A 26,579-nucleotide genomic window follows, 5' to 3' on the forward strand; every position below is an offset into this window, starting at 1 on the left:
AAGACTGGATGATAGCTTTTTGCTCTTGCCTGGTTGACTTCTTACACACACACACACACACACACACACACACACACACAAGGTAATGATGATATTGATTCTGAAGAGACACTTTTTGAGACAAATAAAAGAGCCATGCAACTGCTCTAACAGAACAGTCTATAAACTTCATGGGAAAACTGTAGTCTTTTTGGTGAATAGCAATTGTCTAATACTTGAAAATCCTCCATCCTAATATCACCAGAGGTTTGGGGCAGTGTTAGAAAGGATGTGATACCTTAGAGATACTCAACACAGTGAGTGGTCTATGCTATTTTCTTGTAAATTAAGTTCTACATTTTCTCTTTAATAAAAAAGTAATAACCTGTGATCATGAACAGCACTAGAGAAAGTATGAAAACAGAAGTTTGCATGTGAAAACATCTCAATTAAACAGAGTCCAAATACACAGGGAAAGAAACCAATTAAGTGATTCAAACACGAAGATACGAAAATAATGTATGATGAAGCATGGATTAGTTTCATACTCTTCAAAACAAACATATAAATAGGCCCATATTCACTGCATTGAGCTTGAGGAATTGGGGAGAATGCATTTGTCTTTAGGGGACAGCCACCTCTTTTGGTTAAATGTTATATTCAAAATGTGCCTAATTCTTATAATCCAAATATGTGGCACTGCTTGGGTTTCCATGACTACTGCTCTGAAAATCATATTAATTATTCAAGAGGTCCATGCCATTCTCCCTGCATGCCCTGAGGAATGCTGTGAACTGCAACATACCGTTAGAAAGGGAATAGCTGTTAAACAGACTGCATGACCAAACCTAAATAGGAAAGTTATTCCCTCTAAGTCCTGACATCGTCCTGATAGCATTAAGCAGTATTATTTAAACTCCTTGAAACAAAATGCAATGAGCAAATGCAAGAGTTTTGCTTCACATTTAATATCTTTACAATCTTTGTAAGACCATAAAAGTGTAGCCTCTGCTCATTCCTCTGATAGGATCTTATTTTCAACCAACTCGGTTGCCTTGCATAGGACAGCACTCATTTCTATGAAACTTTCCCCTCAAAGGCTGCCATTTCAACACTGCAGAACTTGGAGGAAATCAGATAATCAAGTTAATAAGACAAATTGTGACTAGGCAGCTGGGTGCCATACCCGCCAATGGCTGAATACCACAATAACCATAATTTGTACAGCCTGTGATCTTGCCTTCATCATAAATAACATTATCAAAGCAGAGGCAGGGAGGTCTGAGCGTAGTCAAGCAACATGCACACTGCTACTGATTTCCTGTCAAAGCTAAACTCACAGTGTCAAACCTGCAGCAGGGCAATGAGGGGTGTTATCAGCCCAATTACTCAAAGATGAGGAGGGAAGCGAGCAGCTATCACTACATGCTCTTGAGCTCCTTCAGGGTCACAGATGCTTAGATACAACATTTGCATTTATTTTCATTTGCATTTATTATAATTGTATATTGCATTAGAGTACTGTGTAATGCTTATATGACATGTTATATTATTATATATCATTTTAGATTACCAGATATTATATTATTCTTTGTCTTTATTAGTAAAGGAGACTGATTTTCAAAGAGATTACTATTGCAATGAGACACGAGTCAAAATTTCCAAGTAGAAGTTCCAAGGTCTCTAATTTAAGACACTTACAGAGATTTACACACTTATTCAGCTTCATTAATACTGTGTTCTTATTTATCACGCACATACAGGGTGGAAAAAAGGAGTGCAAATTTTCCAGAAGCAAAGAATGTGAGAGAAATCAGGGTGATTTGAATACACTGAATTCTGCACTGCATAATCTTGTAATCAAATTTCAAAATAATGTGATAAAAAATTATACCCTGTGGAAATGTAATCACCTGCCACAAGTGATAAAGAAATAAAATCAAATGATATGTAACAATTATCTAAAACATAATGAACAGTCTATTTGCTAATTAAAGGGAAAACATATCGTGTATTATAATTACTATTCAATATTTAGTAATATAATTTCTCTATAGTTAACTTATGAGCCTTTTTGTGAATTAAATGCTGATGGAAAGGAGTGAAAACTGTGATAAATGCTTACCCCACAAATAAACAGCCTTTATTATTAATTATTCTTCCCATCAACCAATTACCACTCAAATTGTCAGAAAGCTAATTACAGCAGGAAAGCCAACTTGCAAAATCTATTTAGTGATATTTTAATTCAATTCAACTACTATCTATTGAACCTGTTAGGCAAAATACTCAGTGCTGTTCAAGACAAAAGAAGTATGGCTCTCATTTACTGAGGGGCTTCGTGTCCTTCTCATGTCCCAGGCATGGTGCTCAGCTATGAGGCACACACAAACACCCCCAGTCCATCAGCACTATGCATGTATTCACTAATCTGCACAATATCCCAACAGGGGCAGGTAATACTTTCCATAAGGACTTCTGAAACCCTGTTTCATCATCTCCAAGATGGAAATACTAATGTGTACTTCTTAGTTTTTTGCTGAGCCTTAAATAACAAGGTAAGTAAAAAGCATGGTCCAGTACCAGGAAATTGTAGTTATTATTAGATATTAACAGGTGAGTGAGGCTAAGGTCAAAGCCACTTGGCACTGAATTGTTCAGTCATTTCACGAAACATGCAGGCAGGGAACAGCACCACCGATTCAGCCCACCATCCCCTGTCGGAGAAGCAGCATACTCAGTCACATCCCCTTCCATGAACAGTTTGACCCAAACAAGAATAAACAAGTTGCCGGGCTACAGAACAAGTCCTTGCGTTCCTATTATAAAGAGCAATTTCCAGGTCACTGACGGGGATCAAAGCGACAAGACCAAGAGCTGTGGCCAGGGCTAAGTTTGTTGTGCTGCTGCCTACAAGAGGCCATGAATCATAATGAAGAAGCCACTAACTTTGGCTTTGTCAACACCAGCACTTCTAGGGCTATTCAATCAGCTCCATTCACAAAGCCCCAGTACTCCCTTTTGTCACCAGGGTGGAAGAGCCAGAAGTACTCCACATATCAGACAGTTTGGTTCATATATTGGTGAGAATTAAAGATATACTGTCGAGAATGAACAAGCTATTGCAGATCACTGCATATTTTCATGAGCCATCAGGACACAACAGACAGGTTACTGATTTTTAGGATTCAGACAATAATAAAATCTAGTTGTGGCTAAATCCTTACTGAACATTATTTATCCTCTCTTTGGATGATTCAGGTCATCATAAACCCTGACACTGCTGTGGGAAATAGAGATTGGGCTAAATCTCCACTATCCTTCTGATATAACCTCTATTTATTCTCTTAAAAGATTGTTGGCTTATTCTTTGTCTCTTCCTTATCAGCGCAGAGTACATGAGGCTAAGGGGGAAAAATACAGCTCTATGCTTTTCAGTATGGATTTCATGAAATGAAAATTTGCCAAATATTTTTAGTTACAATTGTCAGATCAGAATGTGACGGTTAACACTGAGTTTCTTGTTAAATTATGACTTTTCTTTCTCCTCAAATTATACAAAATATTCCAATGTTTGGCATCTTTTAAGCTTCACTTTCTAGAGGATAAAATTTAAAATCTTGACATTATTGAACCTAAACTTGTTTCCAGGACTGCAAAAAACACTAAAGTTCCCCATGTGTGGAAATAAGAGAGATGGTAACCTTCCTCCGCACATGCTTTAAAAAAACCAACAAAAAAGTAACCCATAATAAACCTGATGTTTAATTCAAACAGATTCTAATTTCAATGTCTTTTCTATGCTATTCTTGGGGACAAAAATTTTTATCACCATTTTAAAGAGCACAAGGTTGGTATCGACTTGCATTTCACAGACACACATAAGAAGCTATACAGTAGCCTAGAATTCCAAGTTCCTCTCCATTCCACAATCTTTCCCCCAGGCTTTTAACTCACCACACCCATCTGAGGCATTCTTTATCTAGCTTGCTCCCCCTCTAGTGGAGGTGCTGGGCACCAGGGTCCCAGAGGCTTAAAGGAGGCTAAATTGATTGTCCAACTGGAAAGACAGCAAACCACTGCGTGTTGACTGCCACTGCTCGCTGGCCCAACACTGAAACCTTTCTGTCTATCTTCTTCCGGAAGACGGTGACTCTTATCTAACTAGACTGCTTAATGTGTTCCAATGTGATTTCCCTAACAAATTTCTAACTCTGCCTGCTATTTATTATCACTATGCTGTAGCAATTCTAAATGCCAGTGATAAAATACCCCTCCTTGGAAAAAATTGTGTTGGGCTAAGTTGTAAGCAAAGAATCTAGGTACTGTTTCAATGAATCATCAATGAACAGTAAAACTAGCAAGTGAAACTTTTTTTGGCAATGGAACTGTGTACAAGCCTCTGTGTCCTTGTACTTTGAAGTAAAATGCTGACTCAAGAGGTGATGATTGGGAAACGTAAAGATGTAGAAACAAAGAAGTGCTGTTGGACTAGGGAACTGGTAACAATTTAGACTATAATTCTGCCACATAGCAGAACCACCCCCAAACTCCCAGTTCCCTGAAAGATACAGATAAAGGCTTGACACACATTCCTAAGTTGTTTTCACAGGAAGCAGACCCCCCTCCAGATGAAAACTACTGACCACAAGAACATAGACCCTAGACTGGCTGAAACCAGAAGGTTGATGATATTTGAAACTTCACCTTGATGCCAACGGATTCAAGAACTATCCACAAACTGATCACGCCCTTGAACACTATAAAACTCCCCACTACCCCCTCCAGGGTGGGTCACACAGTCTTTAGGGCATTAGCCCACTGTGGCCCCCTTTGCCTGGCAAAGCAATAAAAGCTACTCTTTTCTACTTCACCCAAAAGTCCATCTCCATATTTCTATTCAGCACTGGTGAACAGAGGCTGAGTTTTGGCAACAGAAACAGTTTTACTGAGATATAATTCATAAAAATACAATTCACCATTTTAAAGTATAGACTTCAGTGGCTCTTGTACAGTCACAGAGATGTGCACTCAACACCACTATCTAGTTCCAGAGCATTCCATCACCCCCTCCAAAAAATTCTTGTACCTATTAGCAGTCACCCTCCATTCGGCCCTTTCCCCAACTCCTGGTAACTACTCTATGGATTTGTCTATTCTGGTTATTTTACATAAATGAAATTGTACAATATATCACCCTTGGATCTGCCATCTACCGCTTAGCATAACATTTTCAAGGTTCATCCATGTTGTAGCATGTATCAATACTTTATTCATTTTTGTGGCTGGATAATATCCCATTGTATGGATAAAATATTATTTTGCATATCTTTTCATTAGGTGATGGACATTTGCATTGTTCCTATATTTTGGCCACTGTGAATAATACTGCTATGAACACTGGTATACAAAGTTTTGCGAGGACATATGTTTTCAACTCTGTTGGATATATAACTAGGAGTAGAATTGCTGTGTCATATGGTAATTCTAGTATTCTTGCCTGGAAAACTCCATGGACAGAGGAGCCTGGCAGGCTGCAGTCTATGGGGTCACAGAGTCAGACATGACTGAATGACTGAGCACAGCACAGCAAAGCAAAGTAACTCTGTGTTTAACTTTTTGAGTAACTGCCTAATTTCCACAGTAGCTGCACTTTACATTCCTATCAGCAATGTATAAGGATTCCAATATCTTTGCATCTTTACCAACACTTTTTAGTGTCTTATCTCTTAGAGCAGTGCCATCCTAGAGTGTGTGAAGTGGTAGCTCATTGTGGTTCTGATTTGCATTTCCCTGATAGCTAAGGATGTTGAACATCTTTTCATGTGTTTTTTGGTCCTTTGCATACCCTCTTTGGAAAAAAATCTATTCAGAGGTTTTGCTCATTTTTGACTGGGTCATTTCTCTTTTGATTATTGAGTTATATTTTTTCTTTATATACCAATACCTCATCAGATATGTGCAAATATTTTCTCCCATTCTAAAACATCTTTTTACTTTCTTGATGATGTTGTTTGAAGTTCCCTATCAATTTTTTGATAGGTGCTTTGGCACTTACCAGGTGGACCAGTGGTAAAGAATCTACCTGCAATGCAGAAGACACAGGAGATGCACACACATAATTTTAATTAAAATAATCTCTAATGCCTCAGGCCGAATAATATTTTTTCATAGTTTCTAAAAGTGCTTCCTATATGTAGATGGACCTAGAGATATAGTTTTACTAACAATGACCCTCTGACCCCGTGTTAATCCTTAGTTAGTGCCTGCTCAGTCACTCAGTCATGTCTGACTCTTTGCAACCCCATGGACTGTAGTCTACCAGGCTCCCTCTGTCCATGAGATTTTCCAGCAAGAATACTAGAGTGGGTTGACATTTCCTTCTCCAGGGGATCTTCCCAACCCAGGGATCAAACCCATCCCTCCCGCATTGCAAGCAAGGATTCTTTACCCCTGTGCCACCTGGCAAGTCCATCCTAGTTAGTTAGACTGGACCATAAATACTTTATGAGGTGTCCATCTGTCCTTAGGACAAAGAAATGCCTCAAACTTCCCAGAAAACTTTTTGTAGCTTTACAATGATCATGCTGCATTGTGAATACCTGCTTTTGAGCAAGTAAACTCAGCACTTTTTTTAAAAAATTGGTGTTATTTGGCCAGGAGGATTTGGGTTAGCAGCTTTTCCCATAGGAATGCAGTCTAGCTGCAAGACTTTTAGAAATCCTCTCTTTAATCAATACTACCTTTTACTTTACACTCCAAGACAGCTGTACCATCTGGTTTCCCATTAAATTAAATTTGTCTAAAAGTTTAAAATTTCTTGCTATCATTTGGATCTAGTTAAGCTTACCAACTCAGACTAAGTACACTGAGGGGCAGGGTAGAGAGCAATCCAGGCTGAATTTGTAACCAAACTGACTTTCAGCATATTTGGAAAGTAATACTGCAGTAGCTAATTAGGCATGGTCATCATATCCCTCTTAAGGATCCACAGAAGCAAGGTCTCAGGTCAAGTGGCCAAACTGTAGGGCCTGGGAAACAATGAAGTAGCCCACAGGCTTGGAGTTGCTTTTCTCATCTACAGCTTCATATGGACCACAAGTATCAGAAGCATAGCTGCACATAAACATCTGGGATGACAGACTAGGGATTCAATTATGTCTGTCTCTGAAAAGAAACACTATGTTGGACCCCTAACTCCCAAGACCTCAGAATCTAACTATTTGAAAGCAGGGTCTTTACAGAGATGATCAAGTTAAGATGAGGTCCTTAGGCTGGACCCTAATCCAAAATGACTGGTGTCCTTTAAAAAAGCGGGGGGGGGGGGGATTGGGACACAGAGATGGGCATGCACAGGGGAAAATCCATGTGATGACACAGGAAAAAGGTGGTGATGTGAAAGACGATTAGCGTGATGTATCTACAAGCCAATGAACAGCTGAGGCTCTTTCTCTAGAGCCTTTGGAGGGAGCATGGCCACACTAACACCTTGACTTCAAACTTCTAGCCTTCAAAATTGGGAGACAAAACAGTTCTGCTGTTCTAACCCACAAACTCAGTTTGTGGTGTTTTGTCATGGCAGCCTAAGAAAATGAATTCACAGCTCCGTGCAGCATGCAAAGGAAGGACTTTGGGTATCTCAGGTGGAAGGATTGTGGTCATTCCAGTGCTGCTGGCACGCCAAGACCATCAGCACAGTCAGTAGTAACATCTTGGAAATGAAAAGGAACAATACATGGTATACACCCCACATTTCTTGTCTGAAGATGCACATTTTTACTTTACTAAATGTTCTGAGACTTTAAGTCTCATTCTGGCTGTGTGTCTGGTGTGTAATAAAGGAAGAGTAATGGTTGTCTGGGTCGAATTGATGAGGCTGTGAGCTAAATAAGTCAAGAAATCAGTGAAGAAATCATCACCGCCTTCTCACCCCCAACTCATTCTTTATAAATAATGAGGATGTCTTATTGGGTGATATGAAATTTCATCATAGGCATATTGAAGGGCTATAACCACGTAGGTATTGTGAGGCTGTGTAACTAGTGGGGATCAAAATAAAGCTAAATGACAGTGATAATGACTGTCTGTAGATTATAAATCACTGCAAATATATACTAGGCACTTTGGGTTGGTAGAAACTGTAAATAATCTGCATCCTGATCCAGTCAAATTTAAGCCAAATACTGCTACAATGAATCAAGTCTGTACTGCTATAAATTAATGAGGCCAGTTAAATAGAGGCAAGGATTCTTTCCATTTTATCTACCATTACCCCTTTTTCATACATTGCCTGTAGGATGATATTACACACAATTGTGTGGGAAGAAAAAGATCACTGAAACAAATTTATCAAGACTTGTTTGGTAAGCATTACATTCTTAACTTTATTTCATGATATTGTCATTTATTCATTAGGCAGCTATCTATTGAGCCCTTATTACATGTAATAGGCAACCAAGGCACACCCAGTAAGAAGAGCTTCTAAATAATGATGTCAGATGAAGCTGATATGGTGACTTCAGCCTGAGAGGTCAAACACACACAGTTCTCCAGAAAAGCTTTGGGTCTGTCACAGCAAATCTAAAGGTTTTTTTCATCTTAAATACGTATAAGGACTTAAGAGATTTTCACCCAAACTTTACTCCCAGGGAAAAAGAAACCAAAACAAAACGTGTCTAGAAAACACATGGTATTTCTCATTCCATGTATGTCTCCAATTTAAGAAAGTTTGCTTACTTTTCTGACAAAATATATTTTAACAAAAATTTAGTTCTCATTGAACAGCAGAAAAACGATGGCTGAAAGCTTGGTAAAAAAGAACTGCTCAATACTAACCTGTTTACTTTTGGGGTAGGGGAAAAGGAATGTGGCATATATTATGTACTTCTTTTGTGCAGAGTTTTCTAGAATTCTCTTAAACCTTATAGAACCCTAGGAGGGAGACACCTTTCTCCTCCATCTCCTCCTCCTCATCATCATCACCATCGCCATCATTTGTATTATTACCATTATTACCATGAGGAGACTGAAGTTCAGAGAGGGGAAGTGACTTCCCTAAGGTCACACACCCAGCAAGAGGCCACTTCATACTCTCCCACACTGCAAAATGCTGCTTCAAACTTACAGCTTCAAGAAAGGTATATCCAGCTTTTAACACCTCCTCATTATATGTAGTCTTGTACATTTGTCCCAGTATTTTATTGCTGTGCTTAGTCACTCAGTTATGTCCGACTCTTTGCAGCACCATGGACTGTAGCCCGCCAGGCACGTCTGTACATGGGGATTCTCCAGGCAAGAATACTGGAATGGGCTGCCATGCCCTCTTCCAGGGGTTCTTCCCAACCCAGGGACCGAACTTGGGTTTCCCACATTGCAGGCAGATTCTTTACCGTCTAAGCCACCAGGGAACCCCAGTACTTTATTAGTGAACGTGTATTATGTTTATGACTTATAGACTCCTAAATACCTTTCTTTTATTTCATAATCTTCTCCTCCTATGTCTGTGTTTTCCAGTGATATATTTTAGATCTGAGAAAGTTTATATTTCAAAATGATTCATTTTGTTCTGCCAACTGCAAGGCAAGACTGCAATAAATGCATTCTTGTTGATCAAGAGTGTATTTGTGAGCAGAAAGAAATACTATCTGAATTTACATTGTGTTCTGGGACCACCACCAACTAATACATTGACATGCCAATATACTGGATTGTTTACATACAAAGTAAATGTCAAACAAAGGGAAAACCCTTTTGTCAGTTACTAGATATTCCTCTTACCTTCTGGGACCTGTCAAATTGAAGCAAAATGTGCCTGCTTCATCCTGTCATTACATTTGACCTAAACTTCATTTAAAAGACTGGAGAATTCATTTTAAACCTGTAGTATTGATTAGGCTTTAGAAAAGTATTTGCCTTGGAATTTGATTTAAGTCTTGCTCAACATTCACTTGTCAGGAAGGTAACAGCTTTACAAATGAAACCAAAAAGGAGGCATTTCATTCTAATTTCATTTGAAAAAAAAAAAAAGATTTTATAGAAGGAGACAAATTGGAAGAGCAACAAATTATCTTACCATCAAGGGCTCAAATGCCTGCTTTTGCCAGTTTATCAGTTATCTGGGCAGGAGATGACCAGGACATTTACTGCTCGATGGTAAGGAGCACATTGAAAGGCCTGTTGACAACTGATATTAGAGCTTTCCTTATGTTTATCTTTTTCTTCTTCTTTCAACAAGAGATTCCTGTTAAGAGTCTTTCTGGCTTTATGATGCTGAGCGACTGTGGACCGCAGCCCTACTCAGCCCATGGGGAAGCCGGGATTTCCAGCAAGACGTCCCCTACTGCCAGTGAGATCAAAGGGACACAGACAGAGGCTCCCCCCCGCCCGACAGTGAGTCTTTAACCAGCCCTCTAGTGTGCTGGGGACTGCTGAGCTGGCCTTACCACCATGTACACTTGAAAGAACACCTCGCTCCTCCTGATCGCTACTGGTTTCTATAGAAACAAGAAAGAATCTGTTCTTTTGCGAAAATTTTCCCCTAAAGCTTTTTCTAGCACTGTATAAAACATTTATTTTTTGCTATCACTCTCCTCCATTTATAGCATCATTTAACCGATCAAAGAACAATGGGCTGAGTAAAGATGAGCGTGTCCTTCGTGTTCAGAAATCAAATCTTAACGTGCATTAAGCAGCCATGGTCAGTTCATCTCTCCTGGGTCACTTTAAGACTCAAGTATTTTAGAGTAAATACTTGAAACAATAGTGTATTGGAGAGGGAAAAGGGGTCAACAAGGTATTTACCCCACCACAGGCTGACTTTTCCACTTCAGAATACTTCAGCAGTTACAGTATTTAAATGAACTCTGTCTCATCAGCATCACCATAAATTATCCTTGAAAACTCTATGGCTCCTGACCACAGGAACATGAGTCATGGCCTTGATGCCTGTGTGGCTTAGCTTTGAGATAACAACTGGGTTTCCCTGAATTATTATCACGTGCCCTTCTCCAGGGACCACATTTGCTCAAGAGTTGCTAAGTCTAGTAAATATTGTATCTGTCCTCTTGTAATCATCAAGCAAACAGACTTTCCCTCCATCACAGAAAACCCCCAGAGCTGTTAGGTCATGAAAGAGGTACTGAACTAGGGTCGTGCTTAAAAACTAAGAATGGGAATCTCTGTGGCATAAATCAAGATTAAATCCGCTACCTGGTTGCATGTGTCTACTCTTCTATCACACTCCATTCATTTATTCCTGCCTCAATAAAAATTGAGTGTCAACTATTTGCCACACATGGGGTTTCAAGCACTGTAGGTAACATGTGGCATTGAGCAATACACACAGTCCCTGTCCACCCGGAGTTCATAGTCCAGCATGGGAGACAGGCATTAAACAAATACTCACACAATGAACTACAACAGTAAGAAAACCTATGAAGCAAAAGGACCGACTGCCTAAGAGGGACTCTAATGTAGGGTCTAAGGGGTCACAGAGATACCTGGGTGTTTTTCTAGCACATTGTTTATAAAGAGATATAAAGTAGGGTTTTCACTTCAGATGAAATTAACTTGAAATTCGTGCACTGTAAAATCGTGGAACTGTCAGAGATCTTGAGAGGTGAATGGCTTCAGATGAAAATTATCCTGAAACGTGTACCTGTTTTGCAAAATCACGGGACTTATCAGAAATTTTGACAGGTGAATGATTCAGCTGTTCAGGATAATGGCTTTCTCAATCTGGAAATTCTTAAAAATGAAGGCTTTCAGACTTTGGTGGCTCATCTGGTGTTTAAACATATTATAACTCTGAGAATTGCATCTTAGCTACCAAGATATCGAAAGGACCACATCATAAAGTAACTCACCCATAAAGTGGTCTTAAACTCGGAGAGGAGGGGATGCAACTGCACTAAAATGCTGTATTACATGCTCTGAATCCAATACAGACTGAGCACCAGAGTCTGAGGACTAACTCTCTACTCATAAAACACATAAACAATAAAATAAATACTTGGTATTCATGGTGATCCGGTTTTGCTATTCACACGACCATAATCATTTTCATATTTTTCATTCTTTTGCTTTTATTCTGAATAAAAGTTGGTATCTGGTTAAAAAAAGAGACACTTACAAATGTATATTGATAAAGGGCATGAACTTTGAAATCAAACACACTGAGTTTGAACCCTAACTGCACCACCTATTACTGTATAAACTTGGGTAAATCATACAACATTCTGAGTCTTGGTTTTGTACCTGTGAAATGGGGATAATAATAACTCATGAGGTTGTTGCAAATGTTAAATGAGATAATACATGTAAACTATTTGGCACAGAGTAAACATACAGAAAACAAAGGCTTAGGATATGCACACACCTGAAAATGCACTTTTAACTGACCTATACTTTTATACATATTTTATAAACATGTATGTGTGTATTTCTTCCTACCTTATTGCTACTGTGAAAATAAAGGAAACCTCATTTAAAATGGAGTCAGGAAGCCCTGAAAGGGGACTCTCTGCCACTGCACTACCACTCTCTGCCACTTGCAGACCTCAGCAGGAAGAAGTGTACCTTATATTTACAAACTACAAGAAGTTTACACATTCTTGTTGGAGGAAGAGAGATTTTCTCTTGGCCTAGCAACAGTCCAGCCAATAAGAAAACACCACATTTAGCCAATCAGAAGTCGCCACCACCTTGAACTCATGCTTTACTCCAATGAACTTTCATTGTAAACAACCCTTCCCAACCTCCTCCTTTCCTCTATAAAAGTATGCTCCTCTTCTTTGTTCTCCAGGCTTGCCTATGGCATGACATAGTTTGCTTATGCTGACTGCAATTCCTCTGCTATTCTCAAACTAATTTTGCTGGTAAAATAACTAGCTATTTTATTTTTAAGGTTGACATTTCATGGTGTCAGAAGTGGGATCCAAAGATGACAATCTCCTGAGGAAATAATGACTCCTAGAACTGTCTGGAGTACCCACTTGAGCAGCTCGTACTCTCTCCCTCTGTGAGTTATCTTTTTCTATTAAATTGAGTAAGCCTTTTCTTTGATCCAAGCTCCCTTCCTTTGGTCAAGCTCTCTGACTTTATTTGGGACCAGTTTTTGTTTTCATGAAGGCACTTCCCTTTCTGGTGAGTACTCTTCTGTTTTCTAAACTTCAGAGTTTTGAGCAGTGGGATCAAACTCTCCTCAACTATCTCGAGAGTGTCCCCCTTCTGGGACCCCAGCTGGTTTTATGTTTAAAAGCTATGGTCCCTCCTTATGCACATTTTAACTAAATGGACCAATTTGACCAAAATAATTTAGAATTCCAATGGCCATTATGGGGAACTTTTGACCTCCCCAAATTTGTTTTTCTCAAAACTAAATTAGAAGACCACATCTCTCAAATTACAGCTCAGAGTAGGCAATGGCACCCCACTCCAGTACTCTTGCCTGGAAATCCCCATGGACGGAGGAGCCTGGTAGGCTCCAGTCCATGGGGTCGCTGAGTCAGACACGACTGAGCGACTTCACTTTCACTTTTCACTTTCATGCATTGGAGAAGGAAATGGCAACCCACTCCAGTGTTCTTGCCTGGAGAATCCCAGGGACAGGGGAGCCTGGTGGGCTGCCATCTATGGGGTTGCACAGACTCGGACATGACTGAAGCAACTTAGCTGCAGCAGCAGCAGGAGGCTTCCAAATGCATTCAAGACTCTAAAATCACCTCTTTACAAAATACTATTTCTAAATTAATTGAGGAAAATAAACAATTGGAAAAAATTAAAAAGCTACTAAGGTCTCTTTTCGCCCTCCCCTACCCTCTATGTCTCCAGGTACACAGGAGCCATCTTGTGCCAAGGTCTTTACCCTGGTGCCATTTTCCTTTTTTCCTCAGTGCTGTTCTACCTTCTCATTCTATTCTTTTCACTGAACTTCCTATTTTCTATGAACTTCTCCCTACTTCCACCTTACCTGAACCTATTAAAATCTTCCCTTTTAAATTAGGCCCACTGAAGATTCAAATGATAAATCTGTAATTTCTTGTGTTCCTTGTACTAATGCTGAACTACAAGCTATAGTCAGATTTTCCCAAAGTAATTGAGGATCCCCACAAATTTGCTGAGGAATTTAATATGGACATTCATACTTATCAGCCTGGTTTCTCTGACTTATATCTGCTATTTCACATGCGTGTCAGTGAAGATCAAGCTGAATACTGGATTAAAAACTGCTAGTTGGGTAAATCCAAAAGAGTTCCTAGGAGTACAACCAGGAGGCCAATTCTCTATTATATGATCAAACTCGGGGAACTGCCAAGTGACACCATTTGGCAACTTCTAGGCCTTTCCCAAAACCTATTAACTGAAATGAGATTCAGACTTGAACTCAGAAACCCAAATGAACCTCTGCACAACTATCACAGTCAACTCCAAATTATTTTTAAGGACAATTCTGGTCTATGGATGTTGAATCCACTCAGGTAGGCTTTAACTCTATGTTAATTAAGGGCTAAACCAGGATCTTTCTCTTCCAGTTAAAATGACCAGGGTGGAATGGGAAACTACATCTATGCCACATTTAATTAATTTAGCAAACAAGTTTGTCTAAATCCAGCATGATTCAACTAAAAGGAAGACCACTAAAATCTTCACTTTCTAACTCCAACTAATGGAGGTCCATAAGCAAATAAAACAAACCTCCTGGTTTTTCAGCCATCACTGCCAAAAGCCAGGACATTGGGAAAAAGACTGTTACAAGTTTAAGCACTCCAGGTACCTTCAGCCCTCCAACCAGCCTTTCCAATGCCCTCCTAACCCCCAATGATGGGGCTTTGAGGAACTACAGCGTGAGTGCATGCTAAGTCCCTTTAGTAGCATCTGACTCTTTGCAACCTGATGGACTGTAGGCCTGCCAGGCTCCTCTGTCAATGGGCTTCTCCAGGTAAGAATACTGGAGTGGGTTGCCTTGCCTTCCTCCAGGGGATCTTCCCAACCCAGAGATCAAACCTGTGTCTCTTATGTCTCCTACACTGGCAGGCAGGTTTTTTACCAAGAGGACCACCTGGGAAGCCTTAAGTGTGCTTCCAAATCCTCCCTCTTAATCAGCTTGAAGAAATCACTCTCTAGATTGGGAATGAATATTTCTATGACCTTAATTGACACCAGAGTTACACTCTCAGTGCTTTACCCCACTGTTATTAACCAGTGCCTGCCTCAGAGTATTAAAAAGGTCAAATAGTGGTGATCCCAAATAAAAGTCAACAGGTTCTTGTTTCTAAAAGATGGGGAACACATGTATACCTGTGGCGGATTCATTTTGATATTTGGCAAAACTAATACAATTTGTAAAGTTTAAAAATAAAATAAAATTAAAAAAAATAAACCTATCTCTTTCGATTTAGGCCCTCTAAAAGATACCCAGCATTTGCTTCTTAGTTCCCCCACTCTTACTCATTTTCTGGGTTGAGATTTCCTAGAAAAATATTCTGGATTTTCTTTCTCCCCAAAAATGGAGAATAATTCTAGAATTTAATAACAACAACCAAAATAGCCACCTACTTAGTGAATCATATGACCCTTGAACATCTTTTATTTGCTCCATCTCTGATGGCTGCTGCTGCTAAGTCGCTTCAGTCGTGTCCGACTCTGTGCGACCCCATAGACGGCAGCCCACCAGGCTCCCCTGTCCCTGGGATTCTCCAGGCAAGAACACTGGAGTGGGTTGCTATTTCCTTCTCCACTGCATGAAAGTGAAAAGTAAAAGTGAAGTCACTCAGTTGTGTCCGACTCTTAGTGACACCATGGACTGCAGCCCACCAGGCTCCTCCGTCCATGGGATTTTCCAGGCAAGAGTACTGGAGTGGGGTGTCATTGCCTTCTCTGTCTCTGATGGCACTGAACCTAATTCTAAGGAAACTAATCATTTGTCCCTATAAGATCAGCTGCCACCCCTTATGGGCAAAATCCTCAACTGATATTGGCAGATCCCTCCTATTAAGATGCAAATAGATCCGTCAAAGCCTCTCCCCAGAATTAACCAATACCCTATAAATAAAGAGGCCCTCCAGGGCATTAAGCCAATAATGGATAATTATATGGCCCAGGGTCTCATTATCTGGTACACTAGTCCCTGCAACAGGCTTCCCAGGTGGCTCAGTGGTAAAGAATCTGCCTGCCAATGCAGGACATGTGGGTTCAAGCCCTGGGTCAGGAAGATCCCCTGGAGAAGGAAAGGCAACCGACTCCAGTATTCTTGCCTGGAAAATCCCATAGAGAGAGGAGCCTGATAGGCTGCAGATCATGGGGTTGCGAAGAGTTGGACATGAAATTAGCAACTAAACAACAAAAATGGTCCCTGCAACATCCCTGTTTTACCTGAAGAGAAACCCAAAGGCCAAGGATGGAGATTTGTCCAAGATCTCCAGGCCATAAACTATACTGTCATCCCTTGTCACTCTGTTGTTTCCAATTCCAATACTTTTGCAGCCTCATACCCACCAAAGGCAAATTTCTCACTGTGAGTGATTTATTAATATGTAGCACCTTCTTTAGGATCCCTACAGATAATGCTAGTCAATATCTCTTTGCCTTTATTTGGGAAGGACAACAATATACCTGGACAGTAATGACCAAAGATTTTACCAAAAGTCCTTCTTACATCTCACAAATCTTGAAAGCTGATTGAGGTTATATAAAATGTTCTGGAGGCTCTACTTTATTACAGTATATAGATGACTTGCTTCTCTGCTCCCCTTCCCAGATCTTTTTTTAGGAAGACAGCATCCACCTGTTGAAGCTTGGGAGAAACTACAGTTTGTTCAAACCCAAGTTCGTTATTTGCGGCACCTGGTCATGGGAGAGCAGCTGGGCACCCAAACCCAGATAAGCTTCATGGCATCCTGAACTTCCCAAAGCCCAATACCAAACTCAGTTTTGAGGTTGGGTTGGTTATTTATTGTTAGAACTGGATTCTGAACTCTTTCACGGCCCAGTCTTTATATGCCCCACTAAAGAACAGCAAACCTGACTCTTACTGCTTGGGAAGATCTGCATGACCCAGCTTTTAATACATCTTCCTACCCATGGACATTCTAATTATCAACTTTATATTGGAGAAGGAGACAAGTACTCTCGGAATAGTCACCCAGAAACACGGGGTTCACCAATACCCCATAAGGTACTACAGCCAGCAGACAGAGCCTATGGTATGAGGACACTCCTCACCTCGGAGCCATTTCTGTCACATTCCTTTTACTTAAGGCCACCAAGAGATAGTCATGGGATCCCTTCTAACCATCTTTGTACCCCATGCAGTAGAGCCCTCCTGAATTCTCATCAGTCTCAAAACCCTTCAGCCAGTCATCTTACTTTCTAGGAAATCCTCATAGTAATCACTCTTCATATAACTCTCTCATTGTGATCACCTTAGTTCTGCCACCCTTCTTCCCTCCTCTAAGGACTACACTCCTCATGACTGACTCTGACAGATCATCTTTTGCCCCCTTGCCACGATACACAGGAAACTCCTCTAACCAATGCTGTTTTCATGGTTTACAAATGGTTCTTAAAGAATTAAAATGGTAAATATTGTGCTGGATATGTAGTTTCAACTCCTTTTAAAATCATCAAGGTGGGACTTTTGCCTTTGGCTACCTCAGCCCAACAGGTTGAAATATATGATCCTACTTGGGACAGAATTTCATCAAAGGGCAAAACAGCAGACACTAAATATGCCTTTGGAGTAGCCCATGACTTCAAAGTGCTGTGGAAACAGCAAGTCCTCTTTACTTCTAGTGGCGATAAAATTTTCAATGGCTCTTATGTCCATTAGAGGCCACATTCTTGTCAGCCACTTCAGCTATGATTAAGGTCCGTGGGTATTCCAAACCTGACTCCCTGGAAGCTAAAGGAAACCACATTGCTGACATTTCCACCAAGAATGCTGCCCTCAAAGGAATGAAAGATCAAACCTCTGTCATGTCCAAATTGACAAATGATAACCTAGAGAAATCAGTTTGAGGAGCCCAAGAATTGGCTCCAGAAAAGGAAATAGAAGATTGGAAATCTAGTAACTGTTGGCTCAATAAAAGGGAGAACTCTGGTTTGGGCCAAGTAACAATCCGGTCTAGCCAAGGACTCTAAAATTCTCATTACTGTATATGCATTAAACCATTGGTCCACAGATAAAATGATAAACACAGATAAAATGATCAACACTGGTGGGAGATAACAATAAGGCCACAAAAAGTGCCTATTTTGCTTGTCCCATCTGCCCAAAACATATATAATTCAGGAAAACCTGTTGGCAGTGTTCCTGAACGCTTTAAATTGTCCAATGGACACTAGAGGTTTGGGAAGTAGATTTTACTCAATTTCCCCCATCTCATGGATATAAATATGCTTTAGTCATCGTTTATATGTTTTCCCACTGGGTCTAAGACTTCCCATGTAGACAAGCTACTGCCTCTTCTGTGCGTAAAATTCTTTTAGAAAAGATTATCCTTACCTGCGGAACTCCTCTTGAGCTCCATAGTGACCAGGGAACTCATTTTACTGGTCAAATATCACAACAAGTCTGTATTGTTTGGCCAGTCCTACCGCATTTTCACCACACTTCTCACCCTCAATCCTCAGGGCTGGTCTGATGCACTAACGGCAACGTTAAGACTCAATTCACAAAATTTGTGAAAAACCTTTCCATTTGTAGTACCCTGGCCAAAGGCGCTGTAATCAGTCCTTCTAAATCTCAGGTCCAAACCCTTTTGGAACCCATAAAATCTCACCTTTTGAGATAATCACAGGATGCCCAATGCACCTGGCTTCTGCTTCTTTTGATCCACAACTGATAAAAGGAGATCAGACTTCAATATTGTAAAGGCTTAATTGCTTGCTTCTGTTGAAAATTACCATGTTTTAGAAGTACAGTCTTTTCACAGTGTCTCCCATCTTTCATATTCTCTGGAGACGAAGACCTTAAACATCACTCCTTACAACCTAGAGATTTCATCTATTGGACAATACACCTCCAGAAAGACTCCCTTCAGCCCCGTTGGGAAGGCCCCTATCAGATACTATTAACCAATTGTGTTGCCAGACTCCAAGGAATACACACTTGGATTCACGTATCACATCTAAAGAAAGTGTCAAGCCCTGGCTGGACCTGCACACAAACTGCTGACCTAAAAATACAAATTTTCAGAACTTGAGGTGAACAGCCATTGAAGGAGGCAGCTTTCTCAAGATAACCAGACCAGGCCTGTATACCCATTTTTCACTGTTGGTCCTCACTTGATTTTCTCCTTCTCTTTATTGGGAAGACAATACTCTTACCTGCCTTTCCAATCTCCTAAGAAAGGAGGAAACATTTCTGAGTGTTGGATCTGTCAGCAGAAACTCTGATCTGTTCACAATGTTGGTGATCCCTTGATTTTATCTGTAACCAATTTCTCTTTAGTCCCAAATGCCACTGTCAATTATACTCACTAGCCTATGCATGTTACCTATCTGGTTAGACTATTACAGCCAGGTGTTCCCATACGTTGTTTCAAACATTCTCTAACAATAACCATATTAGTGCAGCTGAACACCTCCACCTTTGCACTCTTTTTTCTTATTTTTAAATACAACCCATTACCTTGGGACCCAATCCTTCTGTTGACTCTGAGCAACATCAATGAAATAGAAATCATTGTAATTGAATGCTCTCAGGGCCATAAACCTAGTTGCAAGCATATGAATAACTACATTGTATTTGCATCCTTAAAGTTTGGTAAACAGGTTAGAATGAAAAAAGTTAACAAATATGACATTTTTATCATTATTAAAATAAAATGGAGAAAGCTAAAGATAGCAAAAGAACCTAAAAGCTAAAGCTAACATCCTCAAATGACTATGTATTATAAATTATTATGGCTACCAGTCAATCCTAAAAGAAATCAACCCTGAATATTCACTGGAAGGACTGATGCTGAAGCTGAAGCTCCAGTATTTTGGCCACCTGATGGGAAGAGCCAACTCAGAAAATATCTTGATGCTGGGAAAGACTGAGAGCAAGAGGACAAGGGGGCAGCAGAGAATTAAATGGTTGGATGGTATCACTGACTCAGTGCACATGAGTTTGAGCAAACTCCAAGAGGTAGTGAAGGACAGGGAAGCCTGGCATGCTTCAGGTCACGGGGTAGAAAAGAGACATGACTTAGTGATTAAACAACAATAACAATGACCTTAAATTTTTTTCTGTTTCCTAGGAGTAAAAACCTAATCATCTCTGATAAAAATATATTCACAAATTTTTGCTGCTGCTGCCTTTAGGGAAATACTGACTAAAGTGTTTGAAAGAATCAGTCTCCTACAACCTAAGAAAATACAATACAGGGGAGATAGCATGAGTTTTTATCATATATATATATATATGTGTATATATATATACACACATATATATGTGTGTATATATATATAAAATAAATAACTTAATGTTCCTTCAAGCAGAGAAATGTTCAATTATATACTATGGCAAACTCTTAGGCTGTAGTCACAAAGTCAAGCACTGAGAGTTTCCCGGGTTGACAATAACTGGCCAGTCATTAGCATAATGCTCAACAAAACATAAACCAGAGGAAACATGGAGGAAGGAAGGTATAAGTTCAGCTTGGAGAAATCCAGGAAGGCTGCTTGGAGAAGGCTGCGCTTGGGTTGAACATTGAAGGATGATTAGGTTAGCAGTGATGGAGAAGGTGAGAAAGACCTCTTCCTGACCACTGGAAGAGCAAGAGTAAAGGCACAGATGAGGAAGGAAAGAACAAAAAATAAGTAATTACAAGTATGAAATGGCAGAGCAAAAGGTGTGGTGAGAAAGGGCAGATGAGGCCACATCAATGCCTCCAAAATAGTATGCTGAGTACTCTTAATGCTTTTTTCTCTAATCAAGAAAGAACTACCAAATGCTTTGTAGAAAAACACCTGTCTTCCAGACAGTTCATTGCCTCTCTTGCATCAAATGAATGAGGCAGCTCCTCTATAATTAAAGGCATTTTGGACTTCACTTTCTTACCAATTTCTTTATTAGTTACTGAATACAGTCTAATGATGGAGAAGGAAATGGCAACCCACTCCACTATTCTTGCCTGGAGAATCCCATGGACAGAGGAGCCTGGCAGGCTGCAGTCCATGGGGTCTCAAAGAATCGGACATGACTGAATGACTTCACTTACTTACTTACAGTCTAATGATATAGTATATCTGTCATCCTAAGTGCCTTAGACATGACCAAAATGTATATTTAAAATATATCTGGGATTGAATTCAAATGATCAAATAGAGTTGCAATTTAGTCCTAAAACACTGCTACTGCCAGACAGGTAACTGTCACGATGGATTTATTAAGTCTTTCCACAGTAAAAGAAACATCATTTACAGCATGTTTGCTGTTTTCTTCAATTGTAGCTTTCTGGGTATATGGAGGTTTCTGTGTCAGTCTGCAGAGTTTCCCTAACTTGATTAACTTTTTGGTATCACCTTCAGTTTTGTGTTAACCTCTGGAAAGAAGAGGTAGACAAGTTCAAAGAGGGTCTGTTGTCATTCCTTCCTGCCTTTCACCAAGCATTTACCAAATGCCTGTCATGTGCCAGACACCAACTTGGATACTCGATGCACCAGAAGATATAAGAAAGTGTTCCCACTCTACCCTCAAGCAGTCTTGTTGGGGAGACAGCCTAGGGTGAAATTCAGTACAGAGATGTTTGCAGGTTTACAAATGAGTGCATGGAATGGAGGGGTAAAAGGTTTTTCCCACTGGCTTGCTTACAAACAGTTTTATTTTGTTCTTGTCTCACCAAAGATAAAACTTCAATCACTATTTTGCAAAGGCTAGTCCTTTATTATAGAAAAAAAAAAACATTTCAAGAGCCTGTAGTTATATAGACATAAAGCACCACAGTCCGCCTGGCCACTCAAGACAAAAATTGAGAGGATATGCTCAATTCCTCCCTTTCAGTCAACCTTCCCCCTCCAGAGACACACATGGGATCCATCAGCAACCATTACTGACTCCACCTCTAACACCTCTCCTGCATCCATGCACTTCTCTCCATCCACGTGCATCATCACTCGCCTGCCCCACTGCAACAGCCTCAAGATCTGGCCTCCCTCCAGTGTGTTCTCCAAAGGTGCCCTTATAATATGTGAATTGCCTCATGATATTTCCCCCTTCAACTCCTCCAATGGCTTCCCACTGCAGATGGAATAAAATTCAATTTCCTCATCTCAGTCTTTGAAGTACCCACCAATTTGGTCCTTGTGTACCTCCATGACCTCAGCCTCTGGAAGGTTACCCTCCTTAACAAGGTTCATTTTTTTCCTCGAAAAAGCCAAGCATGCCCCTTCCTCAGGGCCTTTTGTATTGTGCTGCCATCTCCTTGAAGAGCTGCCTGAAGATCCTTGCTTCGTTGGCTTCTTCTCATCATTGAGGTCTCAGCTCCACCAGGGTCTTCTCAGACCACCCGGCTATAGTCGGCCTCCTCCACTTCCGTAACTGCATCACACCATCCAATCTGACTGTCTTCAAATAATGTACAGAAATCGAAAATGAGAGCATCTGTTGCTTTTTTCACATCTGCCCACTCGGACTAGAATGTAAGCTCCATGGAAACAAGCACCAAGTTCCTGGCACGTTGGGGAAACCCCTACCCCATCTCTGAACCGCCCCTCCCCTGCCTGCCCCCTGAGCTGGGACTGAATCCTTCTTAGGAAGCAAGATGGGCATGGGAATGGGGTCACCAAGGGCACATCATCACCACTCCTTGAACCTGACTCCCTGTGCACCCTCACAAGGAACAGTCTCTAGAAGTGGTTCCCTCCATGGGACTCGTGTTTCCCAAACAGCGTCGCCACCTGAACCAGGGCTGTATATAGGAATCACCATGGAAAACAGGTCAAGTTCTCAAAGACTCAAAGGCTGATTTCACTTATTCACTGAACTCCTTCTTCACTCAGTTGTTGTTTTGAACAACCATGAAATATTTTTGAGTACCTACTGAATGTCAGGCTGGCACAGTGGATACAAAGAGCCTAAGACATGGCATTGATCCTCAAGGAAGCCAGAGTCCTCTGAAAGAGGAAAATACTGCAAACAAATAATCACGCTGTCGGGAGAGCTGCAGAAAGTGTTAGGGAAGCCCAGAGGTAAAATACACTGTCACCAAGAAGCCCATGGAGGGGGAGAGAAAGGAATTAGGAAAACTCGAGAGAGGGGGCATTAGAATTGGGCTTTCAGGGTGAGCAGGAGGTACCCAAAACTCAGTCATCAAGTACATTAGAATTTTAAGGCAAATTCTTAAAAATCAAAATTAATGCAATTTTTTTTCCTTTTGCCTCAGGCTCCAATGTCCCTGAGAACATTCTGATTCTGTCATCATTTAAAAATTAGATCTTTTTTTTTTCATTGTGGATTTTTTTTAATTTTGATTTTTCACAAAGACTCTATTAAAATATTACTGTCTCAATGACTGATGCTACCTGAAATGCTGGGTTGGGGTGATGGACCTGCCTCCCCCTAGTCATAGACCTTCCCTAAGCCAAGCAATGTGTGTGATGAGGGGTAGACAATCAGTCCATTTTTCCACCTAGTCAACTAGAACAGACCAACAAGAACTACTAAACTCACTTCCCTGGCACTACTTGGCAGAGTCAAACCTGGCTTCTTGATGTAGGAACCTCACTGATCACTCGTGTATACTTAGTCGCTCAGTCATGTCCGCCTCTTTGTGACCCCATGGACTGTAGCCCACCAGGCTCCTCTGTCCATGGGATTCTTCACGGACAGAATGCTGGAGTGGGTTGCCATGCCTTCCTCCAGAGGATCTTCCCGACCCTGGGTCTCTTATGTCTCCTGCATTGACAGGGGGGTTCTTTACCAATAGCGCCACCTGGAAATCCTATGTGCCCTCTATTATCTAACACACACAGGGCACCAAGAACTGAACACACAGCATTCAACAGCCAGCTCCCTGGATTTCTGGTGTCTCTTAATGGCTTTCCTCTAAGTGAAGTCAGTACTCCAAAAAAATGGTCATCCCTCCTCATCAGAAAGTTGAATGGCATCCATTACTATTTTCCTCCATTTTACTATATGAATACATTTGGCACTGGTAAAGAAGCTCCCTTTAGCTAAGTAAAGCTAAAGAGCTGGTGCCAGTCTCTTCAAGGGGGAGGGGGGATAGAGTCATTTCCAAGAATTCCAGGCTATAATTTTTACATTACAATCTTATTACCAAGAGGTGGTTTTGTTTGGCACATCCCTTTCCGTTTCTTATACATTTGGAGACAGACATGAGAGCATATGTGCTCTCTATTATTTCTTCTAAATATTCCTCTTGTTTAAAAGGGGAAGGTGGGCCTTGGGAACCCAGCTTGATGACAGAGCTGCTATAGATAGGTCTGTAAATGAGCCTCTGGCTTCTGGCTTCAAAGATACAGCATGGTGAGCAGGGAAAACACTTAGGCCCACAAAACTGCCTCTCACTCTTAGAGCTCATAACCTCATTGATTTCAGTCCGGATTTACGGCATCATTTGTTCCTGATAAGAACTACTCGCCTGCAAAACTCTACCAGGAGAAGGTAAAATATAACCTAGCAGGGCAAACTAGAAAGGGAAAAGAAAAATCAAACCAAGTGAGGACTTGACAAATTCACTGCTCTTGCTCTGCTTCTTTTGTTCATTTAATACAACTTGCTCTGTAAAACTGGCCTCAACAGTCCCAGTTTTTGCCTTCATCCTCCAAGGGACCAGCTCAAATGCTGGGGACCAATGAGATGTGACTCTATCCAAGACCCACGTGTTTGTTAAAGGCAGTTAAGCATCAGATGGGGTGAAAGCTTACATCAGCCCGAGTTCAAATCTCACCCTGGCCCTTTATGAGCTGTGTACCCTGGGCAAGTTACTTAATGTTGGCACCTTTGGAAAAGATGAGTGCCTAAGGTTCTCAAAAAGCCATGGGTTAATGAAACATAGCAAACACACTGCCTGAGTCATGGTAAATATTCAACAAAATGCTACTACTATTAACAGACACTTTTGAGAATATTTACATTCATTTATATAAAGATATACTTTAGGAACTGTTCTTAACAGGTACAACAGGTCACGACAATTTTTAGTGTCATGACAGTCTACCACTGAGAATTAAGAAACCTCCTTTTATTTAAATTGAGTAGAATCATAAATTAATGAGGCTCTTCAGATAACAAACTAGCAGACATTTGACATTCAAATGAATGCCAGCACCTTCCAAGCAGCACCATGAGGAAACTGTACCCTGTTTTCAAGGAGACAGACATTGCTCAACCGAGTTTGGAATTCCTCCGAGGGAATTACCTTCAAGAATAGTTATGAACCAGGCATGAAAATGAGGCTCATTATTTTCCAGTTCATTCATTCTTCAGTAAAATGTGTATTCGACCTTATCAGCCTCCTTACTGGCCAAATCTGGCTCCAAATGACATTTGGTTGTTTCATGGAAAAAACAAAACAAAACAAAACAAAACACTGCTCTCAGGAGATGAAAATCTGAGGCCGAGAATGATATTCAAAAAGAACAATGCACAGATTTCAAAAGCCACTCACAAAGACAAAATTGCCAACTCTTACCAATCTGGAGGATATCACTTTGGATAGAGCCAAACTCAGGCTGGACAGGTACCTTTGTTCTGAACGTGGCTGTTAAATATCAGCCACTTTCCCGTTAACATTAGGAGACCTACAGCCATTTATAGCAAGTCTATTTCCTAATTAAACATTGTGACCATTTCCACTTTTTGAAAATTATTCTCTGCCTACTTTGAGCATCTACATAGAAACAGCAATCTCAGCAATAATAATCCCTCTGAAATCATCTCTTTTTAAAGTTACCCTAAAGTGGAAAGGCCATTCCACTGAGATCTAGCCAGATATATAGAACGCAAATATTTTTGAAGGAAACAGTACACAGAAGAAGAGAACTTCTTCCATACAGGGTTAATAACGAAAATGCTGATATGACCTTAAGGATGGTGGCACCCTGAACCAGTGCTATAATTAATCTAAATGTACTGTAATTACACTAAATGTTACTTCTGTAGAATAGTTCCAAATCATGTGGTTTTTATGCTTAGATAACATGCAGTTTATTTCCAATCATGGATGTAGGCATGATTTGCTAAAGGAACATTAGGTCTGGAAGCAATATCTTAATCAAATCAGAATTTTTTCTGTAAAACAAATCTTCGGCTTTTGAAGAATTAGCAGCATCTAATGCCTTAGGGTAGAATGTGAAACTGAGCTGAAATCCCCATCCCTGGATCTCTCCCTCTGCCCTCTGGCTTCCAGTCACTCACGAGTACATCCGTGTAGCCTCCCACACTTTCTGTGCTCATAAACCACCAGGGCTATGTCTAAATTACACCTGAAAACTCCGTGTAGAAAATCAGTTGTATGAAAGTTCACCTTGTGTGGTTTATTCATTTCTTCAGAACAGAAGCTGGTTCCTTTTGGAAAGTACTCGTTTAAACAAAACCTAATAGCAAGCATCAGTAAATTAGAAGGTTATTGGTATGTGCATAATTTCATGCA

General features: G+C 40.5%; 1 protein-coding gene across 8 annotated transcripts in view; it reads right to left on the reverse strand.

Moving 5' to 3' along the window:
- Window positions 1–26,579, reverse strand: part of AFF2 (AF4/FMR2 family member 2) — a 534,465-nt gene that overhangs the window by 449,621 nt on the left and 58,265 nt on the right. Inside the window, exon 1 of one of the 8 annotated variants that reach the window (XM_027533312.1) lies at window positions 3,937–4,075. The exons of the other annotated variants lie outside the window; for them this stretch is intronic. The gene's annotated coding sequence lies outside the window, so the exon portion shown is untranslated. Of the gene's footprint in view, window positions 1–3,936; window positions 4,076–26,579 lie in introns of those variants that run through there. 8 annotated transcript variants of the gene reach the window in all.

The sequence above is a fragment of the Bos indicus x Bos taurus genome, chromosome X (genome assembly GCF_003369695.1).
Source record: "Bos indicus x Bos taurus breed Angus x Brahman F1 hybrid chromosome X, Bos_hybrid_MaternalHap_v2.0, whole genome shotgun sequence".
Lineage (NCBI taxonomy): Eukaryota > Metazoa > Chordata > Mammalia > Artiodactyla > Bovidae > Bos > Bos indicus x Bos taurus.